This window comes from Triturus cristatus, chromosome 6 (genome assembly GCF_964204655.1).
Source record: "Triturus cristatus chromosome 6, aTriCri1.1, whole genome shotgun sequence".
Classification (NCBI taxonomy): Eukaryota; Metazoa; Chordata; class Amphibia; order Caudata; family Salamandridae; genus Triturus; species Triturus cristatus.
The window spans coordinates 1,936,843,318-1,936,868,377 of NC_140589.1; the positions used below are offsets into that span (position 1 = coordinate 1,936,843,318).

The window sequence follows — 25,060 nt, forward strand, 5'->3', positions numbered from 1 at the left end:
TTAAGGGCTTGCTGAGAGATGAAGCTAAGCGAACATCGCGGCGTTAGTCTCATACTCACGTTTTTCTAGGGTAGCTCAAAAGACTAGAATTTTACGTGTGTAGCGGAGTAAGCCGTATCGCAGCCTCTTACTCACGTTTGTCCGGGGGGGTAGGTCCGCTATACCTATACACAACCGATCGGGTCCGCTTGATTAGCCCTCTACTGATGGATCGGGTGGTGCTAAATAGGAAGCGGAAGGAGGAAGGTCACGTGTAGCAACTCAAAACACTAGAGCGTATTGAATTTTACTGAGGATTGGCTGCGCATGCGTGAGCGCGATGAGGAATACTCCGCGAACACGTAGACAAGGGATAAGAGCTAACACTATTACAAGCTGCATTAAAATTTGAAAATTAAAGATAATACTCGCAGTATATGCATGGTGGTTCATTGACGAGGAGTTCAACCTTGAGAAGTGGAGCAGGCGAACAATGATCTGCCTTGAGGCTAAATATCAGTGTGTGCATTTGGTGTCTCAATAAAGTTAATAAAAATAGCGCCGGGCTATATGGAATTTACTGGGTGCTAGCCTTATCCAGGTAGTCATGTGCAAAATTGTAGTGTCTCGATGTAGCGCTATATAAAGGAGTCAGGACATGAATTGTAACCGTGTCCTGTAAAGCACCATCTAATGTTGTAGTCTGACAATAGTGGGCACAAACCTGTGCTGTAACTCACAGGTAACACAGGGAAAATCAAATATCTGGGAATAGGTATTAGGGAACGTAAAAAAACTAACCAAAGAATTAGTTAGTGAAACGTGTGTGGGATTATATGATTAGAGATCTATTGTCCTAATACGGCTCATAAATACTAAATGGACGAATACCAAAAGTATGAATAGGGGGTATATAGCTGAGTGTCAATCTGGTTCTGAGATGTCATCATGGGCAGTATATGCTGTTCCACGGGACGTTGTCATTCAGCCCTGAAATGTGGGTTGAGAGTCTGTATACCCACCGTTGTTCTTTTTCAAACAACCGTTCCTGGATATTGGTCTGGTTTGACTCAAGTTGTTCAATTATAACCTAGGACATGTCGTTAGTGGTGTGTCCCTTAGTCAGGTAATGTTCTGTGAGTTTCGTGGTAATGCGTTTACATCGGATGTTGCTGTGATGTTCACATATTCTTGTTTTGATTTTTCTACTGGTCATACGGATGTAACGTAATTTGCAAGGACATGTTATCAAATAGATTACGTTTGCAGAGTTACAGTTTGTGTGTTTTTTGATGGTCTAGATTTTGCCTTCTTCTAGATGTAGGGTTTTGGTTGCCTGTGTGAGATGGCAGATGCTGCAGTTACCACATGGGAAATGGTCGGTCACTTCTGGTAGACCCCATGCATGTCGTACAGTGTTAGGGGCGTCCGTTGCTTTTTTTGGTCTGGTAGATACAAGGCTGTCTCTCAGGTTGTGAGATCTTTTGTAGGAGAACAGTGGTTTTTCCCATTGGAGTTTTCCAGAGGTTACCATTTTCCAATTGCTTTGGATTAGTCTGGTCACTTTATTTGAGATGGAGTTGAAAGTGGTCACACAGGTAAGTGGTATGGTTGTAGTCATGTTGAATTTGGGTTCTAATAGACTGTCTCGGTTTTGGTTCCTTGCTCTTTTTCTGGCTTTTTGGATGATTTTGTTGGGGTAGCCTCGGTTCTTCAATTTTTCTGTCAATTCTTCTGATTGGACTTTGAATTCTGTTATTTCACTGCAATTCCGGCGCAATCTTAAGTATTGACCGAACGGTAAATTGTCCCTCAATGGTCTTGGGTGAAAACTCTGGAAATGTAGGAGGGAGTTCTTAGCCGTGGGTTTAAAATGTGTTTTTGTCATCAGTACCCCATTTCGTGCTTCAATCTCCAGGTCCAGGAAAGTGATGTTTGTGCGGCTTGTGGTATGTGTGAATCGTTAGTACAAGGCTCCAATACGGCTTTTGCCTCAATATTCGCATAGTTTTGAATTTCATTAAGCCTACACCTTCTGCATAAACGGGATAGTTCCACACCAGGTTGCCGATCCCCATTACCTCTCCATTTTTGATAGGGTCCAGAGGGGACGTTACTAACCGATTGGATACCAGAGGCATAACCACCTCATTTGAACTTCTGTTTGGTCACCCTGTCAGGGGTCCATTCTGTTTGGTGAAGGAAGGATGGGAGTTACCTCTCAATCCTCCAAAACAAGACATAGTGGACTATGTACTTGGTCTCTGCTCCAGGATGGCTGAGTACATGAAAAAGGCAAACAAAAACCTTGAGGCTACTAAGGAACTGCAAATAGTCTGGCATGACCAAAAGGCTGTACTGACTGTTTATCAGCCAGGACAGAAAGTGTGGGTGTTGGAGCCTGTGGCCCCAGCAGCTCTCCACGACAAATGGAGTGGACCCGACAATATTGTTGAACAGAAAGGGGACTCTCGAGAGCCTTTCACATAAGGTTGTCTTTAACCATTCACCATAAGGGGTTGTTTGGACTGATACAAGGTGCCCACTAGAACTAGTGGACAGCATATATCAGGCCACCTTCAGTTACACCCCTTCCCCTTTGTACAGTTTCGCGCCAAAGCAGGGGCTGAGTGCCCCGGCAACCAGTTTGAACCGGGCTATGCACAGGGACACCTTGTGTGCCCCAGGCAGTGTCTCAAAAGCATTCTCAGAATGCACCCACCCTGCCCCAATACACATCTGCCTGTCTGCGGAGGTGGTTACACCTTCCTGTGACAGGAAACCTATTGGCCAGGCCTCCCCTGCCGGAGATTTCCCCAGCAGCAGGAGGCCAGACCCGTGTCTGTGGCAGTGGCATCCATTTTGTGATGCCAGGGCTTTGAAAGGATTTAACCGAGTTAAGCCACTGTGAACATGTCTCTCCCTCTAGAAGGGTGGAATGCTTCCCCCCCGCCAGGACTGGCGGGGGGGGGGGGGTACTATTCCAAAGCGTTTGACACCAAACACAACATTTTTTGATGCAGCCATTCCAAAGTTAGCATTTACGGCGAGGTTATAATGCACTTAAGAGTATATGGTATGGCTGTATCACAGAACAGCCATAAGGAAGTATTTCCGAAAGCTGCAGAGGGGCTCAGCTCATGCTTGGGCTCCCTCACACATAAAACCAAGCACTCTGCCTTCAGGATTGTCAAGGCCTGCCATAGGAGTGGCTTATAGGTATAAATGTGTCTGTATAAGATAGTGATATAGGTAGCCTATACCACAGTAAGGGTTGCAAGCACACCCTTACCCAGGTTGCAGTAGTAGACCTGTGGTGTCATTTTGGAGTGCTTCCCAGGGGTGGCATAATACATGCTGCAGCCCCTGGTAGGCCTTTGAGGAACCTATGCCCTAGGTACATAGTATACCATATACTAGGGGCTTATAAGGCACTCCAGAATCCAATTAGATATGTACCTAATGTACATGGAAACCATTTTAGAGAGGAAGCAGCTAGGCTGTGGTCCTGATTAGCAGGGCAACAGCCAGACCAGGGTCGAAAAACAGTGAAACACCAGCAAAAAGTGGGGGTACCCATGAGAAGCAGATTCAACTCTCCTACACAATCCCCCCTCCCCCAAACGCAGGGACATTAAACGAACCTTGACCAGTTGAGTCTTCATGTTCTAAGTGGAAATACATAGAGAGTCCATCTGCATTGGCATGGTTACTCCCAGGTCTATGTTCCACTGTAAAGTCCATTCCCTGTAGGGAAATGGACCACCTAAGCAGTTTGGGGTTTTCACCCTTCATTTGTTTTAGCCATAAGAGGGGCTTATGGTCTGTCTGAACAAGGAAGTGAGTACCAAACAAGTATGGCCTCAACTTCTTCAGAGCCCAAACCACAGCAAAGGCCTCCCTCTCAATGGCTGACCAACGTTTCTCTCTGGGGGTCAGCCTTCTGCTTATGAAAGCTACTGGCTGATCCTGACCTTCTTCATTCAATTGTGACAGTACAGACCCAACCCCCAATTCAGATGCATCAGTTTGAACAATGAACTTTTTGGAGTAGTCAGGACTCTGCAGAATGGGAGCAGTCCACATGGCCTGCTTCAGGTCATCAAATGCCTTTTGACAGCTAGCTGTCCACTGAACCTTTTTGGGCATTTTCTTGGAAGTTAAGTCATTCAAGGGTGTCACTATTGATTCATACCCTTTGACCAATCTCCTATAGTGTCCAGTCAGGCCTAAGAAGGCTCTCACCTGAGTCTGGTTAGTTGGAGCAGTTCATTCCATTATGGTCTGGATCTTGCTCTGCAATGGTTGAACCTGGCCTCCTCCTATAAGGTGGCCCAGGTACACAACCTGACTCTGCCCTATCTGGCACTTAGTAGCCTTGATAGTTAGGCCTGCTTTTTGCAGGGCCTCCAAAACATTCCTTAGGTGGACCAGGTGATCCTCCCAGGTGGAGCTAAAGACAGCAATATCATCTATATATGCTGCACTAAAGGCTTCCAGGCCTGTGAGAACTGTATTCACCAACCTTTGGAAAGTGGCAGGTGCATTCTTCAAACCAAACGGCATTACCACAAATTGATAGTGCCCACCAGGGGTAGAAAATGCTGTTTTTGGCTTTGCATCATCAGCTAGTCTGATCTGTCAGTAGCCAGCTGTCAAGTCAAATGTGCTGAGGTACTTGGCTGATGCCAAAGTATCTATAAACTCATCTGCCCTTGGTATTGAATGGGCATCAGTCCTAGTGACTGCATTGAGACCCCTGTAGTCCACACAAAACCTCATCTCTCGTTTTCCACCACTGGTGTGAGGTTTTGGCACAAGGACCACTGGACTAGCCCAAGGGCTATCTGAGGGCTCAATCACACCCAGATCCAACATTTTCTGGACGCCTGTCCTGATACAGTCCCTGACATGGTCAGGTTGCCTATAAATCTTTTTTTTTAATAGGCAGACTGTCCCCAGTGTCCACTTCATGAGTGCACCAGATAGTCTGACTTGGAGTCAGTGAAAACATGTGTCTGAACTGATTGAGAACCTGCCTGCAATCAGTTTGCTGCTGGGCAGTGAGGCTGCCTGCCAAGGCTACACCATCAACAGAACCTTCATCAGGGTTCTGTGAGAAGAGGTCAGGGAGTGGGTCACTCTCTTCCTCCTGTCACTCATCAGTTGCCATGAGCAAGCCCATGTCAGCCCTGTCCACATATGGCTTTAGCCTGTTGACATGGAGAACCCTATGGGGACTCCTAGGGGTTCCAAGGTCTACCAAGTAGGTAACCTCCCCTTTCTGTTCAACAATATTGTGGGGTCCACTCCACTTGTCGTGGAGAGCTGCTGGGGCCACAGGCTCCAACACCCATACTTTCTGTCCTGGCTGATAAACAGTCAGTACAGCCTTTTAGTCATGCCAGGCTTTTTGCAGTTCCTGGCTAGCCTCAAGGTTTTTGTTTGACTTTTTCATGTACTCAGCCATCCGGGAGCAGAGACCAAGTACATAGTCCACTATGTCTTATTTTGGGGGATTGAGAGATAACTCCCGTCCTTCCTTCACCAAACAGAATGGACCCCTGACAGGGTGACCAAACAGAAGTTCAAATGGGCTGTAGCCAACCCCCTTCTGAGGCACCTCCCTGTATGCAAATAAAAGGCAGGGCAAGAGAAGGTCCCATTTTCGCCTAAACTTCTCTGGGAGTCCTTTGATCATGCCCTTTAAGGTTTTGTTGAACCTTTCAAATAAACCATTGCATTGTGGGTGATGGGGTGTGGTGAATTTGTAATTCACTCCACACTCCTTCCACATTGCAGTTAAGTAACTTGACATAAAATTTGCATCTCTGTCAGATACTACCTCCTTTGGAAAACCTACTCTTGAGAGCACACTCAAGCGAGCTCTTGTCTCTACAGGTGCTGTCGTGGTCCTTAGGGGAATAGCTTCTGGATATCTGGTGGCATGATCCACTACCAGCAGTATAAACCTATGCCCAGATGCTGTTTGAGGATCCATGGGACCAACAATGTCAATTCCAACCCTCTCAAAGGGAACCCCCACCACAGGTAGTGGTATCAGGGGGCCGTTGTTGTTACTCCTGCTTTGCCACTGGTTTGGCAGGTCACACAGGAGCGACAAAACTCCTTTGTGTCTTCAGACATGTGTGGCCAGTGAAAGTGATGAACAATTCTGTCCCAAGTCTTGTTCTGGCCTAAGTGCCCTGCTATGGGAATATCATGGTCTCTGCCTTAACCCTACTGCTCCTCCTCTTGTGAGGCACCTGGTCCATTATTCCAGAATCCAGGGCCTGTCCAGCTTTTGACATTTGTGCCTGTGACCTAGTCACAGCAAAGACATGTGCATGGATCCCTAACATTTCTGCATGTGTCCTGAGCTCCACTTCAGCCCAAGCTGAAGTTTCCAGATGATTGCCAAGCAAGCATTGTACTGGTAGGTCCGCACTTACCACAACCTTCTTACGGCCAGTTACCCCTCCCCAGGAGAAGTTAACAATTGCCAGAGAATGGTCTGATCTGACGTTGCTAGCATTGGTCACTTGGTACATTTCACCAAGTATAATCTGCCCAGGATCCACAAGATCTTTTGTCACCATTGTGACACTTGCTCCTGTGTCCCTGAATGCCCAAGCTTCTACTCCATTAATTAAATTCTGCTGTCTATATTTTCCCAGGTACTGGGGCTCACAAAGGGAGACATATCCATGCCCCCATCACTGACAAGCACAGCCTGAGTTGGTACTCTAACTAGGCCAGAGTCCATCTCAGAAACCAGGGTCAATCCTACTACACCCTGGGAATCCGCCCCTGAAGAAGATTTTTGGGGCCCTTGTGAAGACTTCTGGTCTTTACCCTTGTCCCCACCCTTATCAGAGTTCTTAGAATCTTGCTTCTTTGGGTCACCACCTTGGTTCTGTACTTACTGCCTCACCCTGGTTCTGACACATTTGTCTGCCTTCTTTCCTGAGACAGGTGGGAAGGCTCTTGAAGTACTGGGTTTTTCAGAACCCAGCGGTGCCAGGGAACACACCCTAAGACTTCGAGTCCTTCCTGTTTCAGACTACAGAAACACAGAGTCTTCTTGGTGAAGTCAAAGATCGTATTTATTGGCTGCAACCAGTAACAGGTATCCTAGAAGTACAACACGGTGTATATTCTCAGGAGACTGCTCAAATTTACAAAGCCAGCCTTCTCCTTTTATACAAAATATTGTGCTTTAGGCAAACATTCCTTATTTTACAGTTGACCATTCACATATTTTCACTACAAAGAAAAAGCAGAGTCATGATGACAAGCCCATATTTCAGTTTGTCCAGCCCTCAATCAATTACCCGGCAAGGCCCGGTACTTTCATCAGATATCGACGGACCCCCAATAAAAACGGGCACCTCCTCCTCGTAAAGCAAGTCATAAAGTAAGAAACAGGGACAGGTGTGTGTAAGATTAGGCATGGTTTGTGTGTGATGAAAGGTTTTATGATATGTTGTGCCTTGATACTAATCTCATTCGGCCACTGGGAAAGGAACTGGCTGAACAGGTTTGGCTTCAGGCAGTGGAGTCAGCTTGCCCAGGTCACAGAGGAGTCAGCAAAGGTGTATGTGTCCTTCAGACTTGATTTTTGGCCTAGTCATTGGCCTATGTGAGGACAATCACAAAATGGCTGCCGTTCAATGGAAACCGAGGGATCAGAACAGAAACTATGATTTCAGGGTGATTTCTTCACCCGAATATGGCGAAAATGCTTGTGCATAGTATCCTAATCATTTGCGGTCTGCTGATACCAAAATCGTCATGATACAGCGATGTTTATAACACGGGTCCAGAATTTAAAGTACCACACTCTGTCTTAACCCTACTGCTCCTCCTCTTGTGAGGCACCTGGTCCATTATTCCAGAATCCAGGGCCAGTCCAGCTTATGACATTTTAGCCTTTGACCTAGTCACAGCAAAGACATGAGCAGGGATCCCTAACATTTCTGCATGAGTCCTGAGTTCCACTTCAGCCCAAGATGAAGTTTCCAGATCATTGCCAAGCAAGCACTGTACTGGTAGGTCTGCACTTACCACAACCTTCTTAAGGCCAGTTACCCCTCCCCAGGAGAAGTTAACAACTGCCAGAGAATGGTCTGTTCTGACGTTGCTAGCATTGGTCACTTGGTACATTTCACCAAGTATAATCTGCCCAGGATCCACAAGATCTTTTGTCACCATTGTGACACTTGCTCCTGTGTCCCTGAATGCCCAAGCTTCTTCTCCATTAATTAAAGGCTGCTGTCTGCTTTTGCCCAGGTTACTGGGGCTCCCAAAGGGGGACATATCCATGCCCCCATCACTGACAAGCACAGCCTGAGTTGGTACTCTGACTAGGCCAGAGTCCATCCCAGAAACCAGGGTCAACCCTACTACACCCTTATTCTGTGTATTCCCACCACCAATTGTAACTGTACTAGGGGGAACAGGTGCCTTAGGGGCATTGGTGGGGGCTGGAGTATTGTCTTTAGCCTTGGTGCAGTCACTAGTCCAGTGAGTTTTCTGCTTACAGATTTTGCATCAGGGTTTCCTTTGGCCTTTAACCTTTCCTGACTGGGAATAACCCCCTGAAGAAGATTTTTGGGGCCCTTGTGAAGACTTCTGGTCTTTACCCTTGTCCCCACCCTTATCAGAGTTTTTAGAATCTTGCTTCTTAGGGTCACCACCTTGGTTCTGTACTTTCTGCCTCACCCTGGTTCTGACCCATTTGTCTGCCTTCTTTCCCAATTCTTGGGGAGAGGTCAGATCAGAGTCTACCAGGTACCGGTACAACAGCTGATTTTGACAGTTATTAAGAATCTGCTCCCTCATTATCAGATTGTACAATCCTATGAAGTCCCACACTTTACTGCCCAATAACCAACCTTCCAGAGCCTTAGCAGCACAGTCAACAAAGTCAACCCAGTCCTGATTCTGTGCCTTTTGAGTATCTCTGAATTTTAACCTGTATTGTTCAGTTTTTAGGCCAGACCCATCTATCAGAGCACTTTTCAAGACTTTAATCATCAGCATCCTCTTCTCTTACAGTGAGGAGCTTGACTCTACCTTTGTCTGCAAAGGAGAGCCATAAGATTGCTGCCCACTGACCTTGAGGGACCTTATGTACTTTACAGGCCCTCTCCAAGGCAGTTATCCATTTGTGGCTGTCATCCCCACTCTGGTAGGGAGGGAAAATCTAACTTAGGTTTCTATGGTCATAAGACCTCTCCCTAGCTCTAGGGAAATTGCTGCCACCAAGGGACTCTCGTCCCTCCGTTTTACTAGCTCTGTAGAGCTCCAGGGCTTCCCTATCTAAGGCCATCTGCTGCCTTCTGAGGTTGAACTTGTCTTGCTCATACTTCAGCAGTCTCTCTCTCCTCTCCTGGGAGGTTTCCCTCCCTCTGTGAGGAACAGAGGTTCCAATAGAGGAGTTAGACTGAATAGATCCCCTTGACAGAGATCTATCCCTTCCAGCCCTGTGTTCAGGCCTACCAAGAGGAATGAAGGAAGTGGCATTGTTGTCCTCATCCTCATCCTCATCCTGATGGTCTGTGTCCACCAGAGACTGGTCATTGATCACCAGTCTGGTCAGCATCAGAGTTAGGGTCAGGGGAGTTTCCACCCAGGGACCCCCCCTCAGGTGCTGCCCCACCCACACTGTCTCCATCCACAGGCCCACTAGGACTTGTGATATCATCCAGTTTCAGTATCTTTATGAGACGCTGGGTGGATGGGCTTTTGCCTGTCTTCAGCTTCCTAAGTGTACATAGAGACCGAAGCTGAACAAAGGTGAGATCCTCATACTTATAGGGAAGGAGCTCACTGGTTCCAGGTAGGGACTCAGTGTTTCCTGGCTGGTAAGACATTACTAATATGGTGTGGTGTATTGTACTACCTACACTAGTGTGGCCTACTAAACTCTCTTGAGTTGTAGAAAGGGTGTGCTATCCCTTAACACACAACTCTAAGTTCAGTAGAACTTACTGTAGCTAAACTTGATATTATATGTACCTCAGGTACCTTTAGTGGTTTTCAGTTGATCAATTCAATTGAGATTATCTGGTAAAACAATAGCAAGCTGGAATCCCACACGCTGCACACCAATGTGAGAAGATGGCCTGATATATGATGTCCACTAATTCTAGTGGGCACCTTGTATCAGTCCATACAACCCCTTATGGTGAATGGTTAAAGACAACAAACGTCTGGTGGACTGCCACCAGTATACTAGATGCACAGCACTGTATAACGTATTAATGTTTCAACGAGTTGGTCTGAAAATCTGAAACAGTTTCAATTGACAATATTTATCTGAAAATAATTGATATCATGTCCAGCAGATTGTTGTTAATCATAAACTAAAAGCACTATAGAAGTTGTGCATACATGTTACAATGAAAGAATCAATGACATTTGAATGTTGAAATACATCGATAAATCCAAACCATACAATACAGCTAACAGAAAACATAATACACAAGGTATCAAAGTTCTGCCCAATGCATTTCGGGATTGAAATAAATCCCTTCTTCAGGGGCCTCTGAAAAGACAAATGAAACAACATTTTGAAAGATGTCATCAATAATAAACTAAATTGTGGACAAACAGTAACAATACTCAAGGTGCAGGGTCCGTAGCCAGAGAGTGAAATGGTTCCTGTACGCTTTCAGCCCATAGCAATAATCATCGCAAAATGAAAAGAAGTGAGAAAGGAAAACAAAACTGGTGCACAAATTAAAATGGACGGGACGTGGAAATCAAAAGTGTGCTTGACAAATAAAACCAAGTGACTGCATGCCAAATATCGTGGCTAGTGTAGAACGCTCTTGTGGTAAAAATCTGTGATGACTGCTTTAAAGGTGCTTACTGATGGAAAAGAGCTTAAATAGTTCCTGTTAGCTCTAGACTCTCTATGTGAGAGGAAACATGTACGCTGGCTGCGTCTCTGCCATCAAAGATAGAGAAGTTAGATTAACTGGATGCAAGAAGTGAAAAGACTTACAAAGAAAGCTGTGACTAGTGTGGAAAAAAACGTACTGGCGGTGAGTAAACTGCAGGAAAAAACTCGGGAGCAACAAGGCGTGAAACAATCGAAGAAGACGCTGCTCGAAAAGAAAGGGAGTATCAGTAGTGCCCAAAAGTGACCAAGAACTGCTGTGAAAGCCGTATTACTGATGTAAGGTACCTGAAGCGTGTGAGCACACTCGTTAACTCTCCAATGCGAATGAAACTTCCAACACGCGTGGACAGAAAATGAGGAAATGGCCAGATGCTTGTGTGAAACTGGCGTATGTTGTGACACATCAGACTTCTGTGAAAAAAAAGAGAAGAAAAAAGGGGGAAATGGTGTGCGGTAAATATTACCGTTCACCAAAACTCTGATGTGACCTGAAACGCGGTATTGATTATTAAGACTAACCAGTCCCTCGTACATTTCCAAGCTATTAGGGACCATTCCTTCTTAAAGGTGGCGTCCTCTAGAAATAGTCTTGGAAAATTGTTGACAATTAGGCCTGAGGGTGCTATGTTAGCCCGCAGGTATTCTGTCATAAGTGCCCCATGAAGGGTTATCTTGAGCCACTCCCTCTTCAGCTGTGTCAGGGCGGTCCAGTCATCAGACTGTGAGCCTGTAGCCGCGTTCCCATCGGCTCCTAACAAAGAAGGTGTCCTATCTAAAATGTCCATTACTACATCATCGCCAAAACTCAAACCCTGGTGGGAATCCATCGTGGGTGAGTATCGTAATCAAGATAAGAAGGAGAGACAATCTTTCCAGAAATGGGCCAGTGAGAATTATACAATTTATAATCAGCTGGTAACCTGAAAGTCCCACGGGTGTGGCCCGTGCAAATGTGTCAGCAAAAAAGGGGACAAGAGGGTAGGATTAATGAGGTCCAGTGTACATACCCTATCAACTAGTACAACAAAAAAGGTACACAGTTCCTCTGGTCGGAGAGAGAAGGAAGAGTTAGATTATCATGTGTAAGGGGAGACCCTTAGTTGGAACTAGGGCTCTCACACACCCAGCAAGCTAGGTGTCATGCTTCATCATTTGAGCCTGCCCCTCGTCAGGTCGGCGCTGCAATTCCTGACGGGCTCCCACGAATGGGGCTCTTTGGCGGGGATCTTTTGTTCCTGCCGTAGGGTGCTGTGGGGGTAAGGGGCCCTAGAAAATGTAGATGTGAAGAAAATGTGTAAAATAGGTACTGTTGGTCCACAGATAAGGTTTATTTACGTGGTGAACAGCCTAATTAAAACCAAAATAAATTGAGGTGGGTATAAGCACTAGTGATTATGCAACTAGTTATGTATGCCCTACACTCACAAAGATCAACATGTTTCGTACCTTGGTAGCCAAAACAATGGTCATGGCACTTCTTCAGGATCAAGAAATAGAACTATCTACAAAAAAAGTTAGTGTAAATATCACATACCTAACAGGTGCTTGAAAGTAACCTATGAAAAGGGAAGGAAAAAAGAAAAGAAAACACATGACAATATACAATACAATGGAGTGCACTCACAAGATGAAATCGACTCAGATCATGAAGAGGCAGCCAGTATCGTTCACTCGAGTGGGTGGACGAAGATCATGCATAATGGGAGTTAAAATGGCGGTGATGTAGTCAAAGGAACGAAATAAAAAAGTGAAAAAGTGGAAGACTCACCTATCCTGCTAACAAGAGATTCTTGCAGTAGTGACCGGCGGAGAAAAGACTCCAATATGGGTCCTAAGAATAAAAAAATGATTTGAGTGTCAAGGACCGCGTAACTGGAAGCTGGAACGGCATGGTGAGCAAAAAAACGATGGATTTGGGTCCAGATCTCTGTACTGGGGTGAATGTATGACATTGTTCTGCATTCTGTTCATCAATTGTTGTTTTTGCAATTGTCACCCCGAGTGGGAAGGGTATGCCCAGACGTGGGTCCCGTGCTCTCCATGCCACTGGAATCAAGCTATCCTGGCTGAAGAGCGGTGAAACCCTGAACCCGGTCCTAGGATGCTTGTTTCCAGTCCAGGGAGGACCTGGCTTGGCAGTTCGGGCTGGACTGTTCCCATTGGGCACAGGGTCAAGACTGATTTGCATATGGCTGGATTCAAACTGGAAAGGCATGGTGAGCAAAAAAACGATGGATTTTGGCCCAGATCTCTGTACTGGGGTGAATGTATGACATTGTTCTGCATTCTGTCCATCAATTGTTGTTTTTGCATTTGTCACCCCTAGTGGGAAGGGTATGCCCAGACGTGCATCCCGTGCTCTCCATGCCACTGGAATCAAGCTATCCTGGCTGAAGAGGGGTGAAACCCCGAAGCCGGTCCTAGGATGCTTGTTTCCAGTCCAGGGAGGACCTGGCTTGGCAGTTCGGGCTGGACTGTACCCATGAGGCACAGGGTCAAGACTGATTTGCATATGGCTGGGTTCAAAGTGGAACGGCATGGTGAGCAAAAAAACGATGGATTTAGGCCCAGATCTCTGTACTGGGGTGAATGTATGACATTGTTCTGCATTCTGTCCATCAATTGTTGTTTTTGCAATTGTCACCCCGAGTGGGAAGGGTATGCCCAGACGTGGGTCTCGTGCTCTCCATGCCACTGGAATCAAGCTATCCTGGCTGAAGAGCGGTGAAACCCTGAAACCGGTCCTAGGATGCTTGTTTCCAGTCCAGGGAGGACCTGGCTTGGCAGTTCGGGCTGGACTGTTCCCATTGGGCACAGGGTCAAGACTGATTTGCATATGGCTGGGTTCAAACTGGAACGGCATGGTGAGCAAAAAAAAGATGGATTTATGCCCAGATCTCTGTACTGGGGTGAATGTATGACATTGTTCTGCATTCTGTCCATCAATTGTTGTTTTTGCCTGTGTCAGAAAACCACACTCCTCTTCTGGGAGCTCTGGGGTGGGGCTAATCTCTGGAGTGAGCGCCCAGAAGGCCTGCAGGAGTGTCCACATGCTACGGCCTGCGGGGCTGGGCTGTGTCAGTAAACCACACTGTACTCTATGAGAGCTCTGGCGTGGCTCTGCTCCCTGGAGTGAGCGTTGGCAGAGCTAGTTCCTGCAGGGCTGGGCTGGGCTGTGTGAGTAAACCACATGTAGAAAGGTGGAATCTGACTGCATGGTTGCCCCCACTTTTGTTCCTGGTGTTTTGATGGTTTTTGACTTAGTTTGGCTGGGATCCTGCTGTTCAGGACCCCAGCCTATCGGCTTTCTCTTTTAAATTGATTCCATGTACTTTAGGCACACTCCAGTTTGGATACTGGGGAACAATTTTGAGTCCCTAGTGTGAGAAGGTGGCCTGATATATGCTGTCCACTAGTTCTAGTGAGCACCTTGTATCAGTCCAAACAACCCCTTATGGTAAATGGTTAAAGACGACCTTTATTGAAAGCTATCCTAGTGGTAGCTATGGAGAGCAGCCTTCAGGCTAAGTCTTGAAGGAATGTAAAGCAGCTTGTTTTACCAGTCTATAATCTCTTGAATGATCACATGAAAAGACAACCACACCAGGTATATATTCAAAATATGTGTATTTAAGGTTAAACACACCCCTCTAGTCTCTTTATGAGACTGGAGTTCGAAGTACTAAAGTTACAAGTGATTAAGCATCAGTAAAAGCACAAATACACAGGGCGTACCAAACTATATACTAAAAAAGTGGTATAAGAACCATGACTGGAATAGGCACTAGGCCTATTGCCTCTATAATCGTTGGGACCCCAAGGAACCACCCAAGGTAGGAACACAGGGGACCCACAGCAACTGTATGCAGTGTGGAGACACAACCGCGGGTTCCTATTACTTTCTATAGGGAATGTCGTGGTTGGAATTTTAAAGATTAGGGACACTTCAATTCGAACTAGGACCAAACCCTTTTGGACTTAGACAGTTCTAGGGCTAGCACCCTCGAGAGTACCGGAGTACTTGAGTTACCTCACCCAGGAAAGCCGGTTGCACAGGTGTCTTTTGCTGTCGGGTCGCGTCGTCGATTTCAATGGAGGCCTGCAAAGAACTGCTGCTGAGGTGAAGAGGAGAGGTGTCCGGAGAGATCCAAGCCTGGATCTAGGATGTAAGGAACCTGAAAGTAGAGGGGACAGAGTCTGGGTCACTTGCCAGTGACCTAGGGCAGGATGGACCAATGCCCACAGAAGTCGGATGCTTCAGGTGAGTTGATGGGTGTCTTGACTCTTCAGCCACGAGATCCAGGAGGCGTCGACGAAGTCCACGAGCCGGATTCGAGCTGTACCACGAAGTCTGTCGAGTGCTGCAGTGTTGGCAACCAGGAAGGACCTAACAACCCTTGGCAACGGCAAGTCTCAGGAAATCAGAGAAAGGACTGTGGTGCAGACCAGCAAGGTCTGACGGACTCACCCAGCAAGGGTAAGTAAGAGCAAGTCTTGAGCAATCAGAAAAGCACAGGTAGAAGTGGAGTTGCCTTCGTGGGGCCCTGCTAGCCAATGGGCAAGTGATCGCGTTGGAGCCTCAAACGGTCGCACTTGGAGCTGGCCCACGGGTCACTCGTGGAGTGGAGGCCAACAATCTTCGGTGCAGGAGGTGCTCAAGGCTGGGGCTACTCGGAGCCCAAAGCACAACTTCGAGGATGACCAGGAAGGTGTTGTTGCTGCAAAAGTTCAAGGTGTCCAGGGGTCATGGTTCCACGTTACCCACAATAGCCACGGGCCTCATCTTTGCTGTGGACTCGAGGTAGCCTTGGGAAAGTGTGGAAATCCAACTCTGGGGATGCAGAGCCTTCGGCGTCCATCGAGAGCTTCAGTAATGCAGACCGGTCCGTTGCTTCTTTGGTGCCTGCCAAGCAGGGGAGTCACTCCTTGACCCCAAGGGAGATTTCTTCCATCTTCTAGTCGTGATAGAAAGCCAAAGGTCCAGGATATATGTTTCAGAGGTTCGTCCAGGCTAATTTAAAGTCCTAGGGACTGTATTACTATACTTATACTAAGTTTAGGGGATGGACTAACTCTAAGGCTCCACCTATGGGTGGGCCTGGGGTGGGGTGGTTACACCCCTTCCTCTTTGTCCAGTTTCGCACCAGAGCAAGGGCTGAGTGCCCCTGCAACCAGTTTGAACCGGGCTATGCACAGGGACATCTTGTGTGCCCCAGGCAGTGTCTCAAAAGCATTCTCTGAATTCACCCACCCTGACCCAATACACATCTGCTTGTCTGGGGAGGTGGTTAAACCTCCCTGTGATAGGAAACCTATTGTCCAGGCCTCCCCTGCTGGAGTTTCCCACAGCAGCAGGAGGCCGGACCCGTGTCTGTGGCAGTGGCATTCATTTTGTGATGCCAGGGCTGTGAAAGGATTTAACCGGGTTAAGCCAGTGTGAACATGTCTCTCCCTCTAGAAGGGTGGAATGCTACCCCTGCCGCCAGGACTGGCGGGGGGGGGTAGTATTCCAAAGTGTTTGACACCAAACATGTCATGTTTTGATGCAGCCATTCCAAAGTTAGCATTTACCGCAAGGTTATAATGCACTTAAGAGTATATGGTATGGCTGTATCACAGAACAGGCATAAGGAAGTATTTCTAAATGCTGCAGAGGGGCTCAGTTCTTGCTTGGGCACCCTCTCACATAAAACCAAGCACTCTGCCTTCAGGATTGTCAAGGCCTGCCATAGGAATGGCTTATAGGTTTATTTGTGTCTGTATAAGGTAGTGATATAGGTAGCCTATACCACAGTAAGGGGTGCAAGCACACCCTTACCCAGGTTGCAGTAGCAGACCTGTGGTGTCATTTTGGTGTGCTTCCCTGAGGTGGCATAATACATGCTGCAGCCCCTGGTAGGCCTCTGAGGTACCTATGCCCTAGGTACATAGTATACCATATACTAAGGGCTTATAAGGCACTCCAGAATCCGATCAGATATGTACCTAATGTACATGTAAACAATTTTAGAGAGGAAGCAGCTAGGCTGTGGTCCTGATTAGCAGGGCCACAGCCAGACTAAATTCGAAAAACAGTGAAACACCAGCAAAAAGTCGGGGTAGCCATGTGAAGCAGATCCTACTCTCCTACACCTAGTATATGGTACACTATGTACCAAGGGCATAGGTACCAGAGGCCTACCAGGGGCTGTAGTGTGTAGCGTGTATTATGCCACCCCTGGGCAGCCTTCCAAAATGACAACCCAGGACTGCTACTGCAGCCTGGGTAAGGTGGTGCATGCACCCCTTAGTGTGGTATAGGTTACCTATATCACTTTTGATCACTACACATATAAACCTATCAGTCACCCCTATGGCAGGCCCTAACAATCCCGAAGGCAGTGTGCTAGGTTTTCATGTGAGAGGGTGCCCATGCATGAGCAGAGCCCCTCTGCAGCCTTCGGAATCTATTCTCCGGGGTTGTATGTGATGCAGCCATACCATATACTCTTAAGTGCATTATAACCTCGCAGTAAATGCTAACTTTTAAACGGCTGCACAGAAACATGTTGTGTTTGGTGTCAAACACTTTGAAATCATACCTCCCCGCCAGTAACTGGTGCGGGAGGTATGATTCCACCCTACTAGAGGGAGAAACATGACAACAACGGTACACCGGTACCAGCTTAAACAGAACCCGGGCACCACAAAATGGATACTGCCAGCCACAGACACAAGTCTGCGCTCCTACTGCAAGGCCTGACAACAGGTTTCCTGTCACAGGGTGGTGTGACCACCTCCCAGACAGTCTTTAGTCTATTGGGGCTGGGTGGGTGCACTCCAAGAGTGCTTTGAAGTCTGCACTGGGGGCACATTTGGTGTCCCTGTGCATAGTTCAGTTCAATCCGATTACAGGGGCTACCAGCCTCTGCTCTGGCGCAAAACTGGAGAAAGAAAATGGGTATAGCCACCCCTCTTTCCTGACCCTCCCATAGGTGGGTCCCTAGAGTTTGTCCCACCCCTTCCTTGGGTATAAAGTAGGACCCCTGGCTACAGGACTTTATATTTACCTGAACGAAACTCTGATACATTATCCTGGACCTTCGACAATCTACCCAGCGCTAGATGACTGAAGAATCTCCCTTGGAGTAAAGGAGTTACTCCCCTGCTTGGCAGGCACCAAAGACGCAACTGTCTGGCTGGCATCTCCGAAGTTCCTGAGGACTCCGAAGACTTTTGCCCCACAGGAGGTGGGTTTCCAAGTGTCCCCGAGGCTGAACCAAGCTCTCAGCAAACCTGAGACCCATAGCCCTCATGGGGACCGTACAACCCGAAACCCTGGACACCGTGACCATTTGCAGCTGCACACGCTTCCCGGAATCCCCCGAGGCTGGGCTTTGGGCTACTTGTAGTCCAGATCCCGAGCAGTGATTCCACAGAAGATAACCAGCCTACACTCTCCGAGTGTTCCGTGGGCTGGTTCCAAGTGTTTCCTCTCGAGGTCCCTTTGTGATCCCTTGTCCGTCGACTTGTGGGTCCCTGAGAAGGGTACTTGTACTTTCTGCGGGCTTTCCCGGTTGCTCCAGAGGTGCCCTGACTTTCCATCACTTGGGGAGTCCCCTGGACCTCGTTAGTCCACACCGAAGCCTTTTTACTCTCACCGCGTGGGTTGCAGTAGCCAAGGCTTGTTGGTTCCAATCCGGGAACTGACACCCCAGCGCTCGACATCCTTCGTGGGACAGCTCACCTGCGGATCCTGGTTGACGTCTCCTGCTCCCCGTGGCAGCGGAGTTAAGCTTCACCTCTTCACGCCTGAAGCACCCGACATCGGTGGGCATTCATATATCGTGCCTCTGGTCACTGGCTAGTGACCCAGACTCTGTCCCCTCTGCTTTCAGGTTCTTCCTGTAGGAGAGTAGGATATGCTTCTTATGGTTACCCCCACTTTTTGCTGATGTTTCACTGTTTGTCGACTTTAGTCTGGCTGGGGCCCTTCTATCCAAGACCCCAGCCTAGCTGCTTCCTCTCTAAATTGATTACCAGTACTTTAGGTACACTACAGATTGAATTCTGTGGTACCCTTATAAAGTATATTATGTACCCAGGGCATAGGTACCCCAGAGGCCTACCAGGGGCTGCAGCATGTATTACGCCACACCTGGGAAGCCATCCGAAATGACACCACAGGTCTGCTACAGCAGCCTGAGTAATGGTGCTTGCACCCTTTAATGAGATATAGGTTCACTATATCTCACCCTATCACTGCATATCTAAATCTATCAGTCACCCCTATAAAGTGAAAATGAAATGAAAATTGGTTTTTGTAGAGCGCGTGTTTGGCTTGGCGTCTTAGCGCTATGACAGGCCTTATCAATCCTGAAGGCAGGGTGCTTGGTTTTATGTGAGAGGGTGCCCTTGCATGAGCAGAGCCCCTCTACAACCTTCGGAATATATACTCCGGGGTTGTCTGTGATGCAGCCAGACCATATACTCTTAAGTGCATTATAACCTCGCTTTAAATGCTAACTTTGGGATGGCTGCGCGTAAACATGTTGGAATCATACCCCCACACCAGTAAATGGTGTGGGAGTATGATCCCACCCTTCTAGAGGGAGAGACATGACAGCACCGGTATACCCGGTACCAGCTCACAAAATGGATGCTGCCAGCCACATACACGAGTCTGCCCTCCTGCTGCTGGATGAAAATCAGGAAGTGGAGGCCTGGACAATGGGTTTCCTGTCACAGGGAGATGTTATCACCTCCCAGACAAGCTTTAGTAGATTGGGGCTGGGTGGGTGCACTCCAAGAGTGCTTTGAAGTCTGAACTGGGGGCACATTTGTTGTCCCTGTGCATAGTCCTGCTCAAACTGGTTGCAGGGGCTACCACCCCTGCTCTGGTGCGAAACTGGACAAAGGAAATGGGTATAGCCACCCATCTTTCCTGACCCTCCCATAGGTGGGTCCCCAGAGTATGTCCAACCCCTTCCTTGGGTATAAAGAAGGAACCCCTGACTACAGAACTTTAGATATACCTGGACGAAACTCTGATACTGAATCCTGGAACTTAGACGATCTGCACGACGCCAGATGACTGAAGAATCTCCCTTGGAGTAAAAGAGTTACTACTCTGCTTGGCAGGCACCAAAGACGCAACAGTCCGGTTTGCATCTCCAAAGCTCCTGAGGACTCCGAAGAATTTTGCAACACAGGAGGTGGGTTTCCGTGGTCTCTGAGGTCGATCTGTGCCCTCAGCAACTCTGAGGCCTGTATCTCTCGTGGAGACCATGCAACCCGAACCCCTGGACACCATGACGAATTGCAGAAGCACCAGCTTAGAGGCGACCTCTGCAGCTGAGCTTTGGGTGACTTGTATCCCTGACCCTGGGCAGCATTTGCAGTGAAGATTACCCGCCTACACTCCACAAGTTTTCTTTGAGCTGGCCCTCTGTGTTGTCTCTCGAGGTCCCTTCGCGATCCCTAGTCTGTCGACTAGTGGGTCCCTGTGAAGGCAACTTTAACTCAAATTGGGCTTCCCTGGTTGCTCCAGATGTGCCCTGCCTCTCCATCACTTGGGGAGTCCCCAGGACCTTGCTTGTTCGCACCAAAGCATCTTTTCTCTTCCTACATGGGTTGCTGTTGCTAAGGCTTGTTGTGTCCAATCCGGGCACCGATGCTGCAGCACTCAACATCCTCCGTAGGGCAGCCCGAATCCAGCTCCTGGTTATCCTCGATGCCTCCTGGTCCTCGTGGCTGTAGAGTCAAGCTTCACTTCTTCGCACCTGAAGCACCCGACATCGGTGGGCATTCGTCTATCATGCCCCTAGTCAATGGCCAGTGACCCAGAATCTGTCCCCTCTGCTTTCAGGTTCTTCACATCTTCGATACAGGTTTGGATCTCTTCGGACACTTCTCCTCTTCACTGCAGCAGCACTTTGCAGCATCTCGCCATTGTAATCGACGAAGACGCCCGACACCATTTGACACCTGTGCACCTGGCTTCCCTTGGTTAGGTAACACGAGTACTCCGGTACTCCCGTGGGTTTTGGCCCTAGAACCATCTATGTCTAAAAGGGTTTGTTCCTAGTTCACCTCTAAGTGTCCTTAAACTCTAATTTTCCAACCACTACTTTCCCATAGCATTGTACGGGGCTCGCCCCTGTGTTCATACACTGCACGCATTCCCCGTGGGTCTCCTGTGTCACTACCTTGGGTGGTTCTGTGGGGTCCCAGCAATTCTACGTGCCCTAGGCACTGTGTCTAGACAAGTTGTGGTTCTTATACCACTTTCTTAGTATATGGTTCGGTCCCCCCCCCCCCCCCGGGGCCTATCGAATATTGTGCTAATTTACTGTGATATTTTGATTGTAACATATGTGCTTTAACCTCTAGCCTCATAAAGAGACTAATAGGGTGTGTGTAGGAATAAATACATATATTTTGAATATATACCTGATGTGGTTCTCCTTTCATTTGGTCATTCAAGAGATTATAGACTGATAAGACAAGCTGCTTTACATTCCTTCAAGACTTAGCCTGAAGGCTGCTCTCCATAGCTACCACTAGGATAGCTTTCAATAAGGGATGTCTTTAAACCTATCATCAACAAGGTTGTTTGGACTGGTACCAGGTGCCCACTATAACTAGTCGATAGCATATATCAGGCCAACTTCTCACATTGGTGTGCAGTGGTGGGATTCAAGCTTGCTATTGTTTTATCAGATAATCTCAATTGAGTGACCAACTGAAAACCACTAAAAGGTACTTAAGGTACATATAATCAAGATTAGAATACCGTAAGTTCTTCTGAACTTAGAGTTGTGTGACAAGGGCTTAGCACACCCTTTCTACAACTCTAGAGAGTTTAGTAGGCCTCACTATTCAATTTTATTATTATGTTTTGGCACTCCGAAGAGGTCCACATAAAACAAGATACACAAATACAAATACACATTCTCAAAGTAAAAAATGACAACTACAACATTTTCCACTGAACAAGATAATCAGCGACACATACCTCCATATTTCATCAATAAATAGCTAAAAAACCTTTTAAAAAGTTAAAAATATTGAAGCAAAACATTTCATTTGGAGGAGTATATAAAGCCTGCTAAAAAGAATTCACATTAAGGATACCCAATTGCAAGCATATTGATCTTAGCCACTTCAAACGAAGAGGACGCAATGCAGGACATATACACAGTACATGAGAACGATCCTGAGCAGACATATCACAAAAGTTACATGTGGGAGAGGACCCATGCCATTTTGCCAAAAGAGTATTTAGGGGCAGCAAGTCCTGCCTTAGGAGGAACCAAAATCTCCGAACACCATGTGGTAGATTCCAGGTGACATAGGGTTGGGCAAGCTTCATTGAGTATGTATTAGCAAGGAGATCACCTCCCCTCTTTACTAGCATGGACTTCTTGTCCAACGTGAAGCAAAGAGCCCAAGAAGCCTGTTTCAAAAGAGATTTTAGCTGGGAAGGAGAAATAGTAAAAAGGGTACTCTCTTCCAATTCAAGAAGTGACACAGCCTTTCTAAAGTTCTTAACAATTTGGGAGTACTCTCTTAAACTACCCAACAATTCCCCCTTGAGAAGGGATCTCAAAGTCCCCATTTCTCCTCTAGCCAGGCTGGCAACCCATCGTACTAGAGCGGACAGGCCCTGTGCCCAACTACTACGGAGACCGAATTCAAGACTAGAGGCAGCCACAGAACAGGCGGGGTTGAGAGAAGTTATAGACCTTAATCATTTTCCTTCTACCGTCTGTAGAAAACCCCAGTGATTTAAGTCAACCAGTTCCATTCCGTACAGGAGGGTTGATGGAATTTTTGCCCTATAGCCCTCCAGCAAACAAGCAAAGTGTCTTCTCCCTGTGGCGGAATAAAGGGCGCTCAGACTTTTGCCTTGGGACAGGGCTTTACGAGAATTATTATCAATATGAGGCTTCTCACTCAGGTTGGCAGAAATTATTTTTCCTAAGAAGGTATATGTCTTAACCACCTCCAATTTCTGACCACCAACTGACCAACCAAAATTCTCTGATTTAGATTTTTTCTTCCCTGTAATGCACATCATTTTGCTTTTTGTGGCATTTATCCTCATGTAGTGGGTCTCTGCAAAAAGATGTAAAGCCTGCAGACGATTAGCTAATCCCTTAGGTGTTAAATCTAGGATAAGAATGTCGTCTGCATATAGGAGGCAGGAAATAGAAGATCCCCCCACTACCGGGGCTATGCCAACACAAGATGAAAGCAAAGCTGGAAGGTCAGCAATGTACAGGGAGAACAGTTATGGGGCCAGTAGACAACCCTGTTTTAATCCATTAATGGAGGGAATAACCCGCGATAAACCCCTTTCTCCACCTTGTAACACTCGGCACCAAGTGTCCGTGTGTAAAGACCGCACCAGATCTAATAGAAGAGGGGGCATGCCCAAGTCAGATCGCTTTCTCCACAGCAAGGGACGATCAACTTTGTCGAATGCTGTGGAGAAATCAATGAAAGCCGCATACACTCCTCCTCCCCGAACTCTTATATATTTGTCCGAAATAACCCGAAGGGCTGTGAGGTTATCCAATGTACCATGCCCCTTACGGAAGCCGGTTTGTTCAAGGGGTAATATCTGATTCGCATCAACCCAATCAGTAATTAGCGATAGGAGACATTTGGAAAAGACTTTTCCAATGGCATCAAGAAGGGCTATCTGGCGATAATTCATTGGCTTATTCCTATCGCCCTTCTTGAATAATGGAACCAATATGCTCCCCTTCCAAGAAGAGGGCACAGTTTTACTAATGAAGCAAGATCTAAATAATGGAAAAAGAATCTTGCTCCATAAAACAGGGTCCTGCTTCAATACCGATATGGGAAGTTCATCAGGCCCCATTGCTCCAGAGGAACGCATGTCCTTAATGGCCATTTCAATGGTTTTCTCCGAAGGGGCGTCAATAGAAAACTCATCTTCTTTAGTAGTCCCCTTACATTCTACCCTTACGCCGTTTCCAGCATACAGGTTGGAAATGAAAGTGACCCATGACAATTCAGCAATGGGAATAGGGAGGGGGCTAACTCTTACTCCACAACCCTCCACAATGAGTGACCAGAATTGTCTAACTTTGCCATGAACTGCAGCCTCCCGTAGACTTATCCAGAGTGAATCTTCTTTTTCTTTTTTAAGTTTCTTCCTAATTCTGCTTCTCCTTCTTTTTAACAGATACATTTTATTATTTATTTCAATAGATCTACACAAAAATTGCTCCCGCACTAATTTATTTATTTCCTTATTTAGGAGGGTAATCGGTCTAGAAACATAAATCTTTTTTTACAGAAGAGCTAGACCTTTTGGCAACACGAATGACCTCCTTCATAAAATTCTCAAAGTGAATTATTTCAGAACCCTGCCAATCATTCAGTTCTAGAATTGTTTTACCTAGAATACACTCCAGGCCCTTCTTGGCTTTAAAATTCCAAAAACATCTTCCAGAGTCCTTATGAAAGTTAACTACATCACTGTTAAGGGACCATGAATCGGAATTAGGAGGTTGTAATGAGAGGCTTATAGTAATCACATTGTGGTCACTAAATGATGTCGGAGAGACCACCAGATCCTTCACTAAGGAGAAAATACAATAGTCGGTGATTACATAGTCCAGAATTGACTCACTTTGGGAGGATCTATGAGTATATTTCGCGGGGACATCAGAGGGAAGCCTACCGTTCACTATTAGCCCCTCCGCCGCTGAAAGTTCTTCTAGCAACAGCTTCCCTCTCTTATTAGTTTTAATTTTATTAGGGAAGAGAGAATGAGGAATAAGATAGGCTTCTTCTTTAAACTTGTTTCTAAATAGCTCTAAGCTAGAGTTAGAAACTTTACAATTAAAATCACCTACTAACAACACATAGGGGGGAGGTTCTAACTCTTTGATCTGTTTAATGTACAAAAAGACTTGCTTCAATAGAATTTTAAAACATTCATCCGGGGGGATGTATGCGTTTATTATTACCAGAGAATTATTGTTTCCCATACTGGTTAGACTACAAAGGGTCACCGCCTGAAAGAGGTTGGTTGGGTCAACATAATGGGTGAAGTTCCACTTTAATCTATTGGACAAAAGGCACGCAATTCCCCCTTTTGCATGCCCTTTCTTCGAAGGAGAGGCCATTGCCTCAAGGACAAAATAATCT

General features: G+C 46.8%; 1 protein-coding gene and 1 long non-coding RNA gene across 4 annotated transcripts in view; one reads left to right on the top strand and one right to left on the bottom strand.

Annotated features, from left to right (window-relative positions):
• The window catches only part of LOC146822535 (uncharacterized), a 41,417-nt gene extending 41,168 nt beyond the window's left edge, over positions 1 to 249 (bottom strand). The window contains exon 1 of the long non-coding RNA XR_014963325.1: positions 136 to 249. This is a non-coding gene — a long non-coding RNA (uncharacterized LOC146822535). The remainder of the gene's footprint in view (positions 1 to 135) is intronic.
• Positions 1 to 25,060, top strand: part of LOC146822534 (N-acetylneuraminylgalactosylglucosyl-glucoside beta-1,4-N- acetylgalactosaminyltransferase 2-like) — an 865,225-nt gene that overhangs the window by 680,572 nt on the left and 159,593 nt on the right. The window lies entirely within an intron of this gene.